Source organism: Danio rerio, chromosome 13 (assembly GCF_049306965.1).
Source record: "Danio rerio strain Tuebingen ecotype United States chromosome 13, GRCz12tu, whole genome shotgun sequence".
NCBI classification, from domain to species: Eukaryota; Metazoa; Chordata; class Actinopteri; order Cypriniformes; family Danionidae; genus Danio; species Danio rerio.
Window position 1 is genome coordinate 31,097,501 of NC_133188.1, and position 12,500 is coordinate 31,110,000.

General features: G+C 44.8%; 18 non-coding genes across 18 annotated transcripts; all 18 read left to right on the forward strand.

Annotated features, from left to right (window-relative positions):
- Positions 1-173: 173 nt before the first annotated feature.
- trnap-ugg (transfer RNA proline (anticodon UGG)) lies at positions 174-245 on the forward strand. Its single transcript has one exon. It is a non-coding gene; the product is annotated as a tRNA-Pro (tRNA).
- A 472-nt stretch (positions 246-717) lies between these two features.
- On the forward strand, positions 718-789 carry trnaq-uug (transfer RNA glutamine (anticodon UUG)). Its single transcript has one exon. It is a non-coding gene; the product is annotated as a tRNA-Gln (tRNA).
- A 436-nt stretch (positions 790-1,225) lies between these two features.
- On the forward strand, positions 1,226-1,297 carry trnap-ugg (transfer RNA proline (anticodon UGG)). The gene has a single exon. It is a non-coding gene; the product is annotated as a tRNA-Pro (tRNA).
- A 662-nt stretch (positions 1,298-1,959) lies between these two features.
- trnap-agg (transfer RNA proline (anticodon AGG)) lies at positions 1,960-2,031 on the forward strand. The gene has a single exon. It is a non-coding gene; the product is annotated as a tRNA-Pro (tRNA).
- Positions 2,032-2,128: 97 nt separating this feature from the next.
- On the forward strand, positions 2,129-2,200 carry trnaq-uug (transfer RNA glutamine (anticodon UUG)). Its single transcript has one exon. It is a non-coding gene; the product is annotated as a tRNA-Gln (tRNA).
- Positions 2,201-2,636: 436 nt separating this feature from the next.
- Positions 2,637-2,708, forward strand: trnap-ugg (transfer RNA proline (anticodon UGG)). The gene has a single exon. It is a non-coding gene; the product is annotated as a tRNA-Pro (tRNA).
- Positions 2,709-3,539: 831 nt separating this feature from the next.
- On the forward strand, positions 3,540-3,611 carry trnaq-uug (transfer RNA glutamine (anticodon UUG)). Its single transcript has one exon. It is a non-coding gene; the product is annotated as a tRNA-Gln (tRNA).
- A 436-nt stretch (positions 3,612-4,047) lies between these two features.
- On the forward strand, positions 4,048-4,119 carry trnap-ugg (transfer RNA proline (anticodon UGG)). The gene has a single exon. It is a non-coding gene; the product is annotated as a tRNA-Pro (tRNA).
- Positions 4,120-4,781: 662 nt separating this feature from the next.
- On the forward strand, positions 4,782-4,853 carry trnap-agg (transfer RNA proline (anticodon AGG)). Its single transcript has one exon. It is a non-coding gene; the product is annotated as a tRNA-Pro (tRNA).
- Positions 4,854-4,950: 97 nt separating this feature from the next.
- Positions 4,951-5,022, forward strand: trnaq-uug (transfer RNA glutamine (anticodon UUG)). The gene has a single exon. It is a non-coding gene; the product is annotated as a tRNA-Gln (tRNA).
- Positions 5,023-5,450: 428 nt separating this feature from the next.
- Positions 5,451-5,522, forward strand: trnap-ugg (transfer RNA proline (anticodon UGG)). The gene has a single exon. It is a non-coding gene; the product is annotated as a tRNA-Pro (tRNA).
- Positions 5,523-6,353: 831 nt separating this feature from the next.
- trnaq-uug (transfer RNA glutamine (anticodon UUG)) lies at positions 6,354-6,425 on the forward strand. Its single transcript has one exon. It is a non-coding gene; the product is annotated as a tRNA-Gln (tRNA).
- Positions 6,426-6,861: 436 nt separating this feature from the next.
- On the forward strand, positions 6,862-6,933 carry trnap-ugg (transfer RNA proline (anticodon UGG)). Its single transcript has one exon. It is a non-coding gene; the product is annotated as a tRNA-Pro (tRNA).
- An 831-nt stretch (positions 6,934-7,764) lies between these two features.
- On the forward strand, positions 7,765-7,836 carry trnaq-uug (transfer RNA glutamine (anticodon UUG)). The gene has a single exon. It is a non-coding gene; the product is annotated as a tRNA-Gln (tRNA).
- Positions 7,837-8,798: 962 nt separating this feature from the next.
- Positions 8,799-8,870, forward strand: trnaq-uug (transfer RNA glutamine (anticodon UUG)). The gene has a single exon. It is a non-coding gene; the product is annotated as a tRNA-Gln (tRNA).
- A 436-nt stretch (positions 8,871-9,306) lies between these two features.
- trnap-ugg (transfer RNA proline (anticodon UGG)) lies at positions 9,307-9,378 on the forward strand. The gene has a single exon. It is a non-coding gene; the product is annotated as a tRNA-Pro (tRNA).
- An 831-nt stretch (positions 9,379-10,209) lies between these two features.
- trnaq-uug (transfer RNA glutamine (anticodon UUG)) lies at positions 10,210-10,281 on the forward strand. The gene has a single exon. It is a non-coding gene; the product is annotated as a tRNA-Gln (tRNA).
- A 1,339-nt stretch (positions 10,282-11,620) lies between these two features.
- On the forward strand, positions 11,621-11,692 carry trnaq-uug (transfer RNA glutamine (anticodon UUG)). Its single transcript has one exon. It is a non-coding gene; the product is annotated as a tRNA-Gln (tRNA).
- The last annotated feature ends 808 nt before the right edge of the window (positions 11,693-12,500 follow it).

A 12,500-nucleotide genomic window follows, 5' to 3' on the forward strand; every position in this document is an offset into this window, starting at 1 on the left:
GTCGTTCTAGGGCTGCGAATCTTGTTTTGGGCAGGAGAAGCCCCGGGTCCATCTGACGCACAAGCCCGACTTCAACACTTGAGCTTCTGAAATTACGTTCTGACTCAATTTTTAAATAAAGAATTCTGACCATCTGCTGCTGCTGGTTCCATGTGAAAATGTCAAGCTTTAGTGGCTCGTTGGTCTAGGGGTATGATTCTCGCTTTGGGTGCGAGAGGTCCCGGGTTCAAATCCCGGATGAGCCCTTGCAGGTGTCATGTGTTTTACAGGGCATAATAGCTTTCATAAAAATGTCTTCTGAATACTTTCACTTTGTCAGCAGATAGTATCGCCACATAATATATTCCTTGCATATTGGCTAGTGGCTTGCTGGTCTAGGAGTATGAATCTTGCTCATGCCGCGAGAGCTCCCAGGTTCAAATGAATGGGTAAGCCCTTACAGTTGTCTGGTATTTTGTAAGGGCGTCGTGGGTCACCCAGAGGCCTTTTTCAGAGAATGCTGGTTTGTCTGCCGAAACTGTTGCCATGTGAAGCTGCTGTTTTTCACTGGCTCGTTGGTCTAGGGGTATGATTCTCGCTTAGGGTGCGAGAGGTCCGGGGTTCAAATCCCAGACGAGCCCTTGCAACTCTCTTTGGTTTTGAGGGACATCATGGCTTTCACAAAGGCCAGTTTCAACGCTAGTGTGCAAGCATTAGATGTCAACTGAGGAAGGTCTTGGTTCCATGGTGTAATGGTTAGCACTCTGGACTTTGAATCCAGTGATCCGAGTTCAAATCTCGGTGGAACCTTTTCCTTCTTTCCTTACAGCTTCAAATCAGTGAAATAAATGAATGAGACCAATTTTAATCACACCAATTAGTGAGTGGTTGTGATACTAGGTGCTGACATAGCTATTTGATGCTATCACGATCCTCCTCCAACAACGACTTACATAATGTTATGTGTTTTTGCCATGCAGCTTAAATCTGTGAAATGGATAAGATCAATTTACCTCACTGAAGCTAGTGGACAAAAACAACAGCAATTTTAAGGCAAACAAGTGACTCAATTTGTCGTTCTAGGGCTGCGAATCTTGTTTTGGGCAGGAGAAGCCCCGGGTCCATCTGACGCACAAGCCCGACTTCAACACTTGAGCTTCTGAAATTACGTTCTGACTCAATTTTTAAATAAAGAATTCTGACCATCTGCTGCTGCTGGTTCCATGTGAAAATGTCAAGCTTTAGTGGCTCGTTGGTCTAGGGGTATGATTCTCGCTTTGGGTGCGAGAGGTCCCGGGTTCAAATCCCGGACGAGCCCTTGCAGGTGTCATGTGTTTTACAGGGCAATATGTATTTCATAAAACCTTCTTTCGAAGAACTCTAGTTTGTCAGCAGTTAGTATCGCCACATATAACATTCCTTGTCTGGTGGACTAGGAGTATGATCTTCGCTCATGCCGTGAGAGCTCCCAGGTTCAAATTTCAGTTGAGCCCTTACAGATATCTTGTGTTTTGTAAGGGTATTGTGGCTTACACAGAGGCCTTTTTCTGAGAATGCCGGTTTGTCAGCAGTTAGTGTTGTTATGTAAAGTTGCTGTCTTGCAGTGGCCCTTGGGTCAAGTGGTATGATTCTGGCTTTGGGTGCGAGAGTCCAATCGTCCAAATCCCGGACGATCCCTCGCTGCTGTCTTGTGTTTTACAGGGCATAATAGCTTTCATAAAAATGTCCTTTGAATACTTTCACTTTGTCAGCACATAGTATCGCCACATAATATATTCCTTGCATATTGGCTAGTGGCTTGCTGGTCTAGGAGTATGAATCTTGCTCATGCCGCGAGAGCTCCCAGGTTCAAATGAATGGGTAAGCCCTTACAGTTGTCTGGTATTTTGTAAGGGCGTCGTTGGTCACACAGAGGCCTTTTTCAGAGAATGCTGGTTTGTCTGCTGAAAGTGTTGCCATGTGAAGCTGCTGTTTTTCACTGGCTCGTTGGTCTAGGGGTATGATTCTCGCTTAGGGTGCGAGAGGTCCCGGGTTCAAATCCCGGACGAGCCCTTGCAACTCTCTTTGGTTTTGAGGGACATCATGCCTTTCACAAAGGCCAGTTTCAACGCTAGTGTGCAAGCATTAGATGTCAACTGAGGAAGGTCTTGGTTCCATGGTGTAATGGTTAGCACTCTGGGCTTTGAATCCAGTGATCCGAGTTCAAATCTCGGTGGAACCTTTTCCTTCTTTCCTTACAGCTTCAAATCAGTGAAATAAATGAATGAGACCAATTTTAATCACACCAATTAGTGAGTGGTTGTGATACTAGGTGCTGACATAGCTATTTGATGCTATCACGATCCTCCTCCAACAACGACTTACATAATGTTATGTGTTTTTGCCATGCAGCTTAAATCTGTGAAATGGATAAGATCAATTTACCTCACTGAAGCTAGTGGACAAAAACAACAGCAATTTTAAGGCAAACAAGTGACTCAACTTGTCGTTCTAGGGCTGCGAATCTTGTTTTGGGCAGGAGAAGCCCCGGGTCCATCTGACGCACAAGCCCGACTTCAACACTTGAGCTTCTGAAATTACGTTCTGACTCAATTTTTAAATAAAGAATTCTGACCATCTGCTGCTGCTGGTTCCATGTGAAAATGTCAAGCCTTAGTGGCTCGTTGGTCTAGGGGTATGATTCTCGCTTTGGGTGCGAGAGGTCCCGGGTTCAAATCCCGGACGAGCCCTTGCAGGTGTCATGTGTTTTACAGGGCAATATGGCTTTCATAAAACCTTCTTTCGAAGAATTCCAGTTTGTCAGCAGTTAGTATCGCCACATATAACATTCCTTGTCTGGTCGACTAGGAGTATGATCTTCGCTTATGCCGTGAGAGCTCCCAGGTTCAAATTTCAGTTGAGCCCTTACAGATATCTTCTGTTTTGTAAGGGTATTGTGGCTTACACAGAGGCCTTTTTCTGAGAATGCCGGTTTGTCAGCAGTTAGTGTTGTTATGTAAAGTTGCTGTCTTGCAGTGGCCCTTGGGTCAAGTGGTATGATTCTGGCTTTGGGTGCGAGAGTCCAATCGTCCAAATCCCGGACGATCCCTCGCTGCTGTCTTGTGTTTTACAGGGCATAATAGCTTTCATAAAAATGTCTTTTGAATACTTTCACTTTGTCAGCAGATAGTATCGCCACATAATATATTCCTTGCATATTGGCTAGTGGCTTGCTGGTCTAGGAGTATGAATCTTGCTCATGCCGCGAGAGCTCCCAGGTTCAAATGAATGGGTAAGCCCTTACAGTTGTCTGGTATTTTGTAAGGGCGTCGTGGGTCACTCAGAGGCCTTTTTCAGAGAATGCTGGTTTGTCTGCCGAAAGTGTTGCCATGTGAAGCTGCTGTTTTTCAGTGGCTCGTTGGTCTAGGGGTATGATTCTCGCTTAGGGTGCGAGAGGCCCTGGGTTCAAATCCTGGATGAGCCCTTGCAACTCTCTTTGGTTTTGAGGGACATCATGGCTTTCACAAAGGACAGTTTCAACGCTAGTGTGCAAGCATTAGATGTCAACTGAGGAAGGTCTTGGTTCCATGGTGTAATGGTTAGCACTCTGGACTTTGAATCCAGTGATCCGAGTTCAAATCTCGGTGGAACCTTTTCCTTCTTTCCTTACAGCTTCAAATCAGTGAAATAAATGAATGAGACCAATTTTAATCACACCAATTAGTGAGTGGTTGTGATACTAGGTGCTGACATAGCTATTTGATGCTATCACGATCCTCCTCCAACAACGACTTACATAATGTTATGTGTTTTTGCCATGCAGCTTAAATCTGTGAAATGGATAAGATCAATTTACCTCACTGAAGCTAGTGGACAAAAACAACAGCAATTTTAAGGCAAACAAGTGACTCAACTTGTCGTTCTAGGGCTGTGAATCTTGTTTTGGGCAGGAGAAGCCCCGGGTCCATCTGACGCACAAGCCCGACTTCAACACTTGAGCTTCTGAAATTACGTTCTGACTCAATTTTTAAATAAAGAATTCTGACCATCTGCTGCTGCTGGTTCCATGTGAAAATGTCAAGCTTTAGTGGCTCGTTGGTCTAGGGGTATGATTCTCGCTTTGGGTGCGAGAGGTCCCGGGTTCAAATCCCGGACGAGCCCTTGCAGGTGTCATGTGTTTTACAGGGCAATATGGCTTTCATAAAACCTTCTTTCGAAGAATTCCAGTTTGTCAGCAGTTAGTATCGCCACATATAACATTCCTTGTCTGGTGGACTAGGAGTATGATCTTCGCTCATGCCGTGAGAGCTCCCAGGTTCAAATTTCAGTTGAGCCCTTACAGATATCTTGTGTTTTGTAAGGGTATTGTGGCTTACACAGAAGCCTTTTTCTGAGAATGCCGGTTTGTCAGCAGTTAGTGTTGTTATGTAAAGTTGCTGTCTTGCAGTGGCCCTTGGGTCAAGTGGTATGATTCTGGCTTTGGGTGCGAGAGTCCAATCGTCCAAATCCCGGACGATCCCTCGCTGCTGTCTTGTGTTTTACAGGGCATAATAGCTTTCATAAAAATGTCTTTTGAATACTTTCACTTTGTCAGCAGATAGTATCGCCACATAATATATTCCTTGCATATTGGCTAGTGGCTTGCTGGTCTAGGAGTATGAATCTTGCTCATGCCGCGAGAGCTCCCATGTTCAAATGAATGGGTAAGCCCTTACAGTTGTCTGGTATTTTGTAAGGGCGTCGTGGGTCACCCAGAGGCCTTTTTCAGAGAATGCTGGTTTGTCTGCCGAAAGTGTTGCCATGTGAAGCTGCTGTTTTTCACTGGCTCGTTGGTCTAGGGGTATGATTCTCGCTTAGGGTGCGAGAGGTCCCGGGTTCAAATCCCGGACGAGCCCTTGCAACTCTCTTTGGTTTTGAGGGACATCATGGCTTTCACAAAGGCCAGTTTCAACGCTAGTGTGCAAGCATTAGATGTCAACTGAGGAAGGTCTTGGTTCCATGGTGTAATGGTTAGCACTCTGGACTTTGAATCCAGTGATCCGAGTTCAAATCTCGGTGGAACCTTTTCCTTCTTTCCTTACAGCTTCAAATCAGTGAAATAAATGAATGAGACCAATTTTAATCACACCAATTAGTGAGTGGTTGTGATACTAGGTGCTGACATAGCTATTTGATGCTATCACGATCCTCCTCCAACAACGACTTACATAATGTTATGTGTTTTTGCCATGCAGCTTAAATCTGTGAAATGGATAAGATCAATTTACCTCACTGAAGCTAGTGGACAAAAACAACAGCAATTTTAAGGTGACTCAACTTGTCGTTCTAGGGCTGCGATTCTTGTTTTGGGCAGGAGAAGCCCCGGGTCCATCTGACGCACAAGCCCGACTTCAACACTTGAGCTTCTGAAATTACGTTCTGACTCAATTTTTAAATAAAGAATTCTGACCATCTGCTGCTGCTGGTTCCATGTGAAAATGTCAAGCTTTAGTGGCTCGTTGGTCTAGGGGTATGATTCTCGCTTTGGGTGCGAGAGGTCTCGGGTTCAAATCCCGGATGAGCCCTTGCAGGTGTCATGTGTTTTACAGGGCAATATGGCTTTCATAAAACCTTCTTTCGAAGAATTCCAGTTTGTCAGCAGTTAGTATCGCCACATATAACATTCCTTGTCTGGTCGACTAGGAGTATGATCTTCGCTCATGCCGTGAGAGCTCCCAGGTTCAAATTTCAGTTGAGCCCTTACAGATATCTTGTGTTTTGTAAGGGTATTGTGGCTTACACAGAGGCCTTTTTCTGAGAATGCCGGTTTGTCAGCAGTTAGTGTTGTTATGTAAAGTTGCTGTCTTGCAGTGGCCCTTGGGTCAAGTGGTATGATTCTGGCTTTGGGTGCGAGAGTCCAATCGTCCAAATCCCGGACGATCCCTCGCTGCTGTCTTGTGTTTTACAGGGCATAATAGCTTTCATAAAAATGTCTTTTGAATACTTTCACTTTGTCAGCAGATAGTATCGCCACATAATATATTCCTTGCATATTGGCTAGTGGCTTGCTGGTCTAGGAGTATGAATCTTGCTCATGCCGCGAGAGCTCCCAGGTTCAAATGAATGGGTAAGCCCTTACAGTTGTCTGGTATTTTGTAAGGGCGTCGTGGGTCACCCAGAGGCCTTTTTCAGAGAATGCTGGTTTGTCTGCCGAAAGTGTTGCCATGTGAAGCTGCTGTTTTTCACTGGCTCGTTGGTCTAGGGGTATGATTCTAGCTTAGGGTGCGAGAGGTCCGGGGTTCAAATCCCAGACGAGCCCTTGCAACTCTCTTTGGTTTTGAGGGACATCATGGCTTTCACAAAGGACAGTTTCAACGCTAGTGTGCAAGCATTAGATGTCAACTGAGGAAGGTCTTGGTTCCATGGTGTAATGGTTAGCACTCTGGACTTTGAATCCAGTGATCCGAGTTCAAATCTCGGTGGAACCTTTTCCTTCTTTCCTTACAGCTTCAAATCAGTGAAATAAATGAATGAGACCAATTTTAATCACACCAATTAGTGAGTGGTTGTGATACTAGGTGCTGACATAGCTATTTGATGCTATCACGATCCTCCTCCAACAACGACTTACATAATGTTATGTGTTTTTGCCATGCAGCTTAAATCTGTGAAATGGATAAGATCAATTTACCTCACTGAAGCTAGTGGACAAAAACAACAGCAATTTTAAGGCAAACAAGTGACTCAACTTGTCGTTCTAGGGCTGCGAATCTTGTTTTGGGCAGGAGAAGCCCCAGGTCCATCTGACGCACAAGCCCGACTTCAACACTTGAGCTTCTGAAATTACGTTCTGACTCAATTTTTAAATAAAGAATTCTGACCATCTGCTGCTGCTGGTTCCTTGTGAAAATGTCAAGCTTTAGTGGCTCGTTGGTCTAGGGGTATGATTCTCGCTTTGGGTGCGAGAGGTCCCGGGTTCAAATCCCGGATGAGCCCTTGCAGGTGTCATGTGTTTTACAGGGCAATATGGCTTTCATAAAACCTTCTTTCGAAGAATTCCAGTTTGTCAGCAGTTAGTATCGCCACATATAACATTCCTTGTCTGGTCGACTAGGAGTATGATCTTCGCTCATGCCGTGAGAGCTCCCAGGTTCAAATTTCAGTTGAGCCCTTACAGATATCTTCTGTTTTGTAAGGGTATTGTGGCTTACACAGAGGCCTTTTTCTGAGAATGCCGGTTTGTCAGCAGTTAGTGTTGTTATGTAAAGTTGCTGTCTTGCAGTGGCCCTTGGGTCAAGTGGTATGATTCTGGCTTTGGGTGCGAGAGTCCAATCGTCCAAATCCCGGACGATCCCTCGCTGCTGTCTTGTGTTTTACAGGGCATAATAGCTTTCATAAAAATGTCTTTTGAATACTTTCACTTTGTCAGCAGATAGTATCGCCACATAATATATTCCTTGCATATTGGCTAGTGGCTTGCTGGTCTAGGAGTATGAATCTTGCTCATGCCGCGAGAGCTCCCAGGTTCAAATGAATGGGTAAGCCCTTACAGTTGTCTGGTATTTTGTAAGGGCGTCGTGGGTCACCCAGAGGCCTTTTTCAGAGAATGCTGGTTTGTCTGCCGAAAGTGTTGCCATGTGAAGCTGCTGTTTTTCACTGGCTCGTTGGTCTAGGGGTATGATTCTCGCTTAGGGTGCGAGAGGTCCGGGGTTCAAATCCCAGACGAGCCCTTGCAACTCTCTTTGGTTTTGAGGGACATCATGGCTTTCACAAAGGCCAGTTTCAACGCTAGTGTGCAAGCATTAGATGTCAACTGAGGAAGGTCTTGGTTCCATGGTGTAATGGTTAGCACTCTGGACTTTGAATCCAGTGATCCGAGTTCAAATCTCGGTGGAACCTTTTCCTTCTTTCCTTACAGCTTCAAATCAGTGAAATAAATGAATGAGACCAATTTTAATCACACCAATTAGTGAGTAGTTGTGATACTAGGTGCTGACATAGCTATTTGATGCTATCACGATCCTCCTCCAACAACGACTTACATAATGTTATGTGTTTTTGCCATGCAGCTTAAATCTGTGAAATGGATAAGATCAATTTACCTCACTGAAGCTAGTGGACAAAAACAACAGCAATTTTAAGGCAAACAAGTGACTCAACTTGTCGTTCTAGGGCTGCGAATCTTGTTTTGGGCAGGAGAAGCCCCGGGTCCATCTGACGCACAAGCCCGACTTCAACACTTGAGCTTCTGAAATTACGTTCTGACTCAATTTTTAAATAAAGAATTCTGACCATCTGCTGCTGCTGGTTCCATGTGAAAATGTCAAGCTTTAGTGGCTCGTTGGTCTAGGGGTATGATTCTCGCTTTGGGTGCAAGAGGTCCCGGGTTCAAATCCCGTATGAGCCCTTGCAGGTGTCATGTGTTTTACAGGGCAATATGGCTTTCATAAAACCTTCTTTCGAAGAATTCCAGTTTGTCAGCAGTTAGTATCGCCACATATAACATTCCTTGTCTGGTCTAGGAGTATGAATCTTGCTCATGCCGTGAGAGCTCCCAGGTTCAAATGAATGGGTAAGCCCTTACAGTTGTCTGGTATTTTGTAAGGGCGTCGTGGGTCACCCAGAGGCCTTTTTCAGAGAATGCTGGTTTGTCTGCCGAAAGTGTTGCCATGTGAAGCTGCTGTTTTTCACTGGCTCGTTGGTCTAGGGGTATGATTCTAGCTTAGGGTGCGAGAGGTCCGGGGTTCAAATCCCAGACGAGCCCTTGCAACTCTCTTTGGTTTTGAGGGACATCATGGCTTTCACAAAGGCCAGTTTCAACGCTAGTGTGCAAGCATTAGATGTTAACTGAGGAAGGTCTTGGTTCCATGGTGTAATGGTTAGCACTCTGGACTTTGAATCCAGTGATCCGAGTTCAAATCTCGGTGGAACCTTTTCCTTCTTTCCTTACAGCTTCAAATCAGTGAAATAAATGAATGAGACCAATTTTAATCACACCAATTAGTGAGTGGTTGTGATACTAGGTGCTGACATAGCTATTTGATGCTATCACGATCCTCCTCCAACAACGACTTACATAATGTTATGTGTTTTTGCCATGCAGCTTAAATCTGTGAAATGGATAAGATCAATTTACCTCACTGAAGCTAGTGGACAAAAACAACAGCAATTTTAAGGCAAACAAGTGACTCAACTTGTCGTTCTAGGGCTGCGAATCTTGTTTTGGGCAGGAGAAGCCCCAGGTCCATCTGACGCACAAGCCCGACTTCAACACTTGAGCTTCTGAAATTACGTTCTGACTCAATTTTTAAATAAAGAATTCTGACCATCTGCTGCTGCTGGTTCCTTGTGAAAATGTCAAGCTTTAGTGGCTTGTTGGTCTAGGGGTATGATTCTCGCTTTGGGTGCGAGAGGTCCCGGGTTCAAATCCCGGATGAGCCCTTGCAGGTGTCATGTGTTTTACAGGGCAATATGGCTTTCATAAAACCTTCTTTCGAAGAATTCCAGTTTGTCAGCAGTTAGTATCGCCACATATAACATTCCTTGTCTGGTCGACTAGGAGTATGATCTTCGCTCATGCCGTGAGAGCTCCCAGGTTCAAATTTCAGTTGAGCCCTTACAGATATCTTCTGTTTTGTAAGGGTATTGTGGCTTACACAGAGGCCTTTTTCTGAGAATGCCGGTTTGTCAGCAGTTAGTGTTGTTATGTAAAGTTGCTGTCTTGCAGTGGCCCTTGGGTCAAGTGGTATGATTCTGGCTTTGGGTGCGAGAGTCCAATCGTCCAAATCCCGGACGATCCCTCGCTGCTGTCTTGTGTTTTACAGGGCATAATAGCTTTCATAAAAATGTCTTTTGAATACTTTCACTTTGTCAGCAGATAGTATCGCCACATAATATATTCCTTGCATATTGGCTAGTGGCTTGCTGGTCTAGGAGTATGAATCTTGCTCATGCCGCGAGAGCTCCCAGGTTCAAATGAATGGGTAAGCCCTTACAGTTGTCTGGTATTTTGTAAGGGCGTCGTGGGTCACCCAGAGGCCTTTTTCAGAGAATGCTGGTTTGTCTGCCGAAAGTGTTGCCATGTGAAGCTGCTGTTTTTCAGTGGCTCGTTGGTCTAGGGGTATGATTCTCGCTTAGGGTGCGAGAGGTCCGGGGTTCAAATCCCAGACGAGCCCTTGCAACTCTCTTTGGTTTTGAGGGACATCATGGCTTTCACAAAGGCCAGTTTCAACGCTAGTGTGCAAGCATTAGATGTCAACTGAGGAAGGTCTTGGTTCCATGGTGTAATGGTTAGCACTCTGGACTTTGAATCCAGTGATCCGAGTTCAAATCTCGGTGGAACCTTTTCCTTCTTTCCTTACAGCTTCAAATCAGTGAAATAAATGAATGAGACCAATTTTAATCACACCAATTAGTGAGTGGTTGTGATACTAGGTGCTGACATAGCTATTTGATGCTATCACGATCCTCCTCCAACAACGACTTACATAATGTTATGTGTTTTTGCCATGCAGCTTAAATCTGTGAAATGGATAAGATCAATTTACCTCACTGAAGCTAGTGGACAAAAACAACAGCAATTTTAAGGCAAACAAGTGACTCAACTTGTCGTTCTAGGGCTGCGAATCTTGTTTTGGGCAGGAGAAGCCCCGGGTCCATCTGACGCACAAGCCCGACTTCAACACTTGAGCTTCTGAAATTACGTTCTGACTCAATTTTTAAATAAAGAATTCTGACCATCTGCTGCTGCTGGTTCCATGTGAAAATGTCAAGCTTTAGTGGCTCGTTGGTCTAGGGGTATGATTCTCGCTTTGGGTGCAAGAGGTCCCGGGTTCAAATCCCGTATGAGCCCTTGCAGGTGTCATGTGTTTTACAGGGCAATATGGCTTTCATAAAACCTTCTTTCGAAGAATTCCAGTTTGTCAGCAGTTAGTATCGCCACATATAACATTCCTTGTCTGGTCGACTAGGAGTATGATCTTCGCTCATGCCGTGAGAGCTCCCAGGTTCAAATTTCAGTTGAGCCCTTACAGATATCTTGTGTTTTGTAAGGGTATTGTGGCTTACACAGAGGCCTTTTTCTGAGAATGCCGGTTTGTCAGCAGTTAGTGTTGTTATGTAAAGTTGCTGTCTTGCAGTGGCCCTTGGGTCAAGTGGTATGATTCTGGCTTTGGGTGCGAGAGTCCAATCGTCCAAATCCCGGACGATCCCTCGCTGCTGTCTTGTGTTTTACAGGGCATAATAGCTTTCATAAAAATGCCTTTTGAATACTTTCACTTTGTCAGCAGATAGTATCGCCACATAATATATTCCTTGCATATTGTCTAGTGGCTTGCTGGTCTAGGAGTATGAATCTTGCTCATGCCGCGAGAGCTCCCAGGTTCAAATGAATGGGTAAGCCCTTACAGTTGTCTGGTATTTTGTAAGGGCGTCGTGGGTCACCCAGAGGCCTTTTTCAGAGAATGCTGGTTTGTCTGCCGAAAGTGTTGCCATGTGAAGCTGCTGTTTTTCACTGGCTCGTTGGTCTAGGGGTATGATTCTCGCTTAGGGTGCGAGAGGTCCGGGGTTCAAATCCCAGACGAGCCCTTGCAACTCTCTTTGGTTTTGAGGGACATCATGGCTTTCACAAAGGCCAGTTTCAACGCTAGTGTGCAAGCATTAGATGTCAACTGAGGAAGGTCTTGGTTCCATGGTGTAATGGTTAGCACTCTGGACTTTGAATCCAGTGATCCGAGTTCAAATCTCGGTGGAACCTTTTCCTTCTTTCCTTACAGCTTCAAATCAGTGAAATAAATGAATGAGACCAATTTTAATCACACCAATTAGTGAGTGGTTGTGATACTAGGTGCTGACATAGCTATTTGATGCTATCACGATCCTCCTCCAACAACGACTTACATAATGTTATGTGTTTTTGCCATGCAGCTTAAATCTGTGAAATGGATAAGATCAATTTACCTCACTGAAGCTAGTGGACAAAAACAACAGCAATTTTAAGGCAAACAAGTGACTCAACTTGTCGTTCTAGGGCTGCGAATCTTGTTTTGGGCAGGAGAAGCCCCGGGTCCATCTGACGCACAAGCCCGACTTCAACACTTGAGCTTCTGAAATTACGTTCTGACTCAATTTTTAAATAAAGAATTCTGACCATCTGCTGCTGCTGGTTCCATGTGAAAATGTCAAGCTTTAGTGGCTCGTTGGTCTAGGGGTATGATTCTCGCTTTGGGTGCAAGAGGTCCCGGGTTCAAATCCCGTATGAGCCCTTGCAGGTGTCATGTGTTTTACAGGGCAATATGGCTTTCATAAAACCTTCTTTCGAAGAATTCCAGTTTGTCAGCAGTTAGTATCGCCACATATAACATTCCTTGTCTGGTCGACTAGGAGTATGATCTTCGCTCATGCCGTGAGAGCTCCCAGGTTCAAATTTCAGTTGAGCCCTTACAGATATCTTGTGTTTTGTAAGGGTATTGTGGCTTACACAGAGGCCTTTTTCTGAGAATGCCGGTTTGTCAGCAGTTAGTGTTGTTATGTAAAGTTGCTGTCTTGCAGTGGCCCTTGGGTCA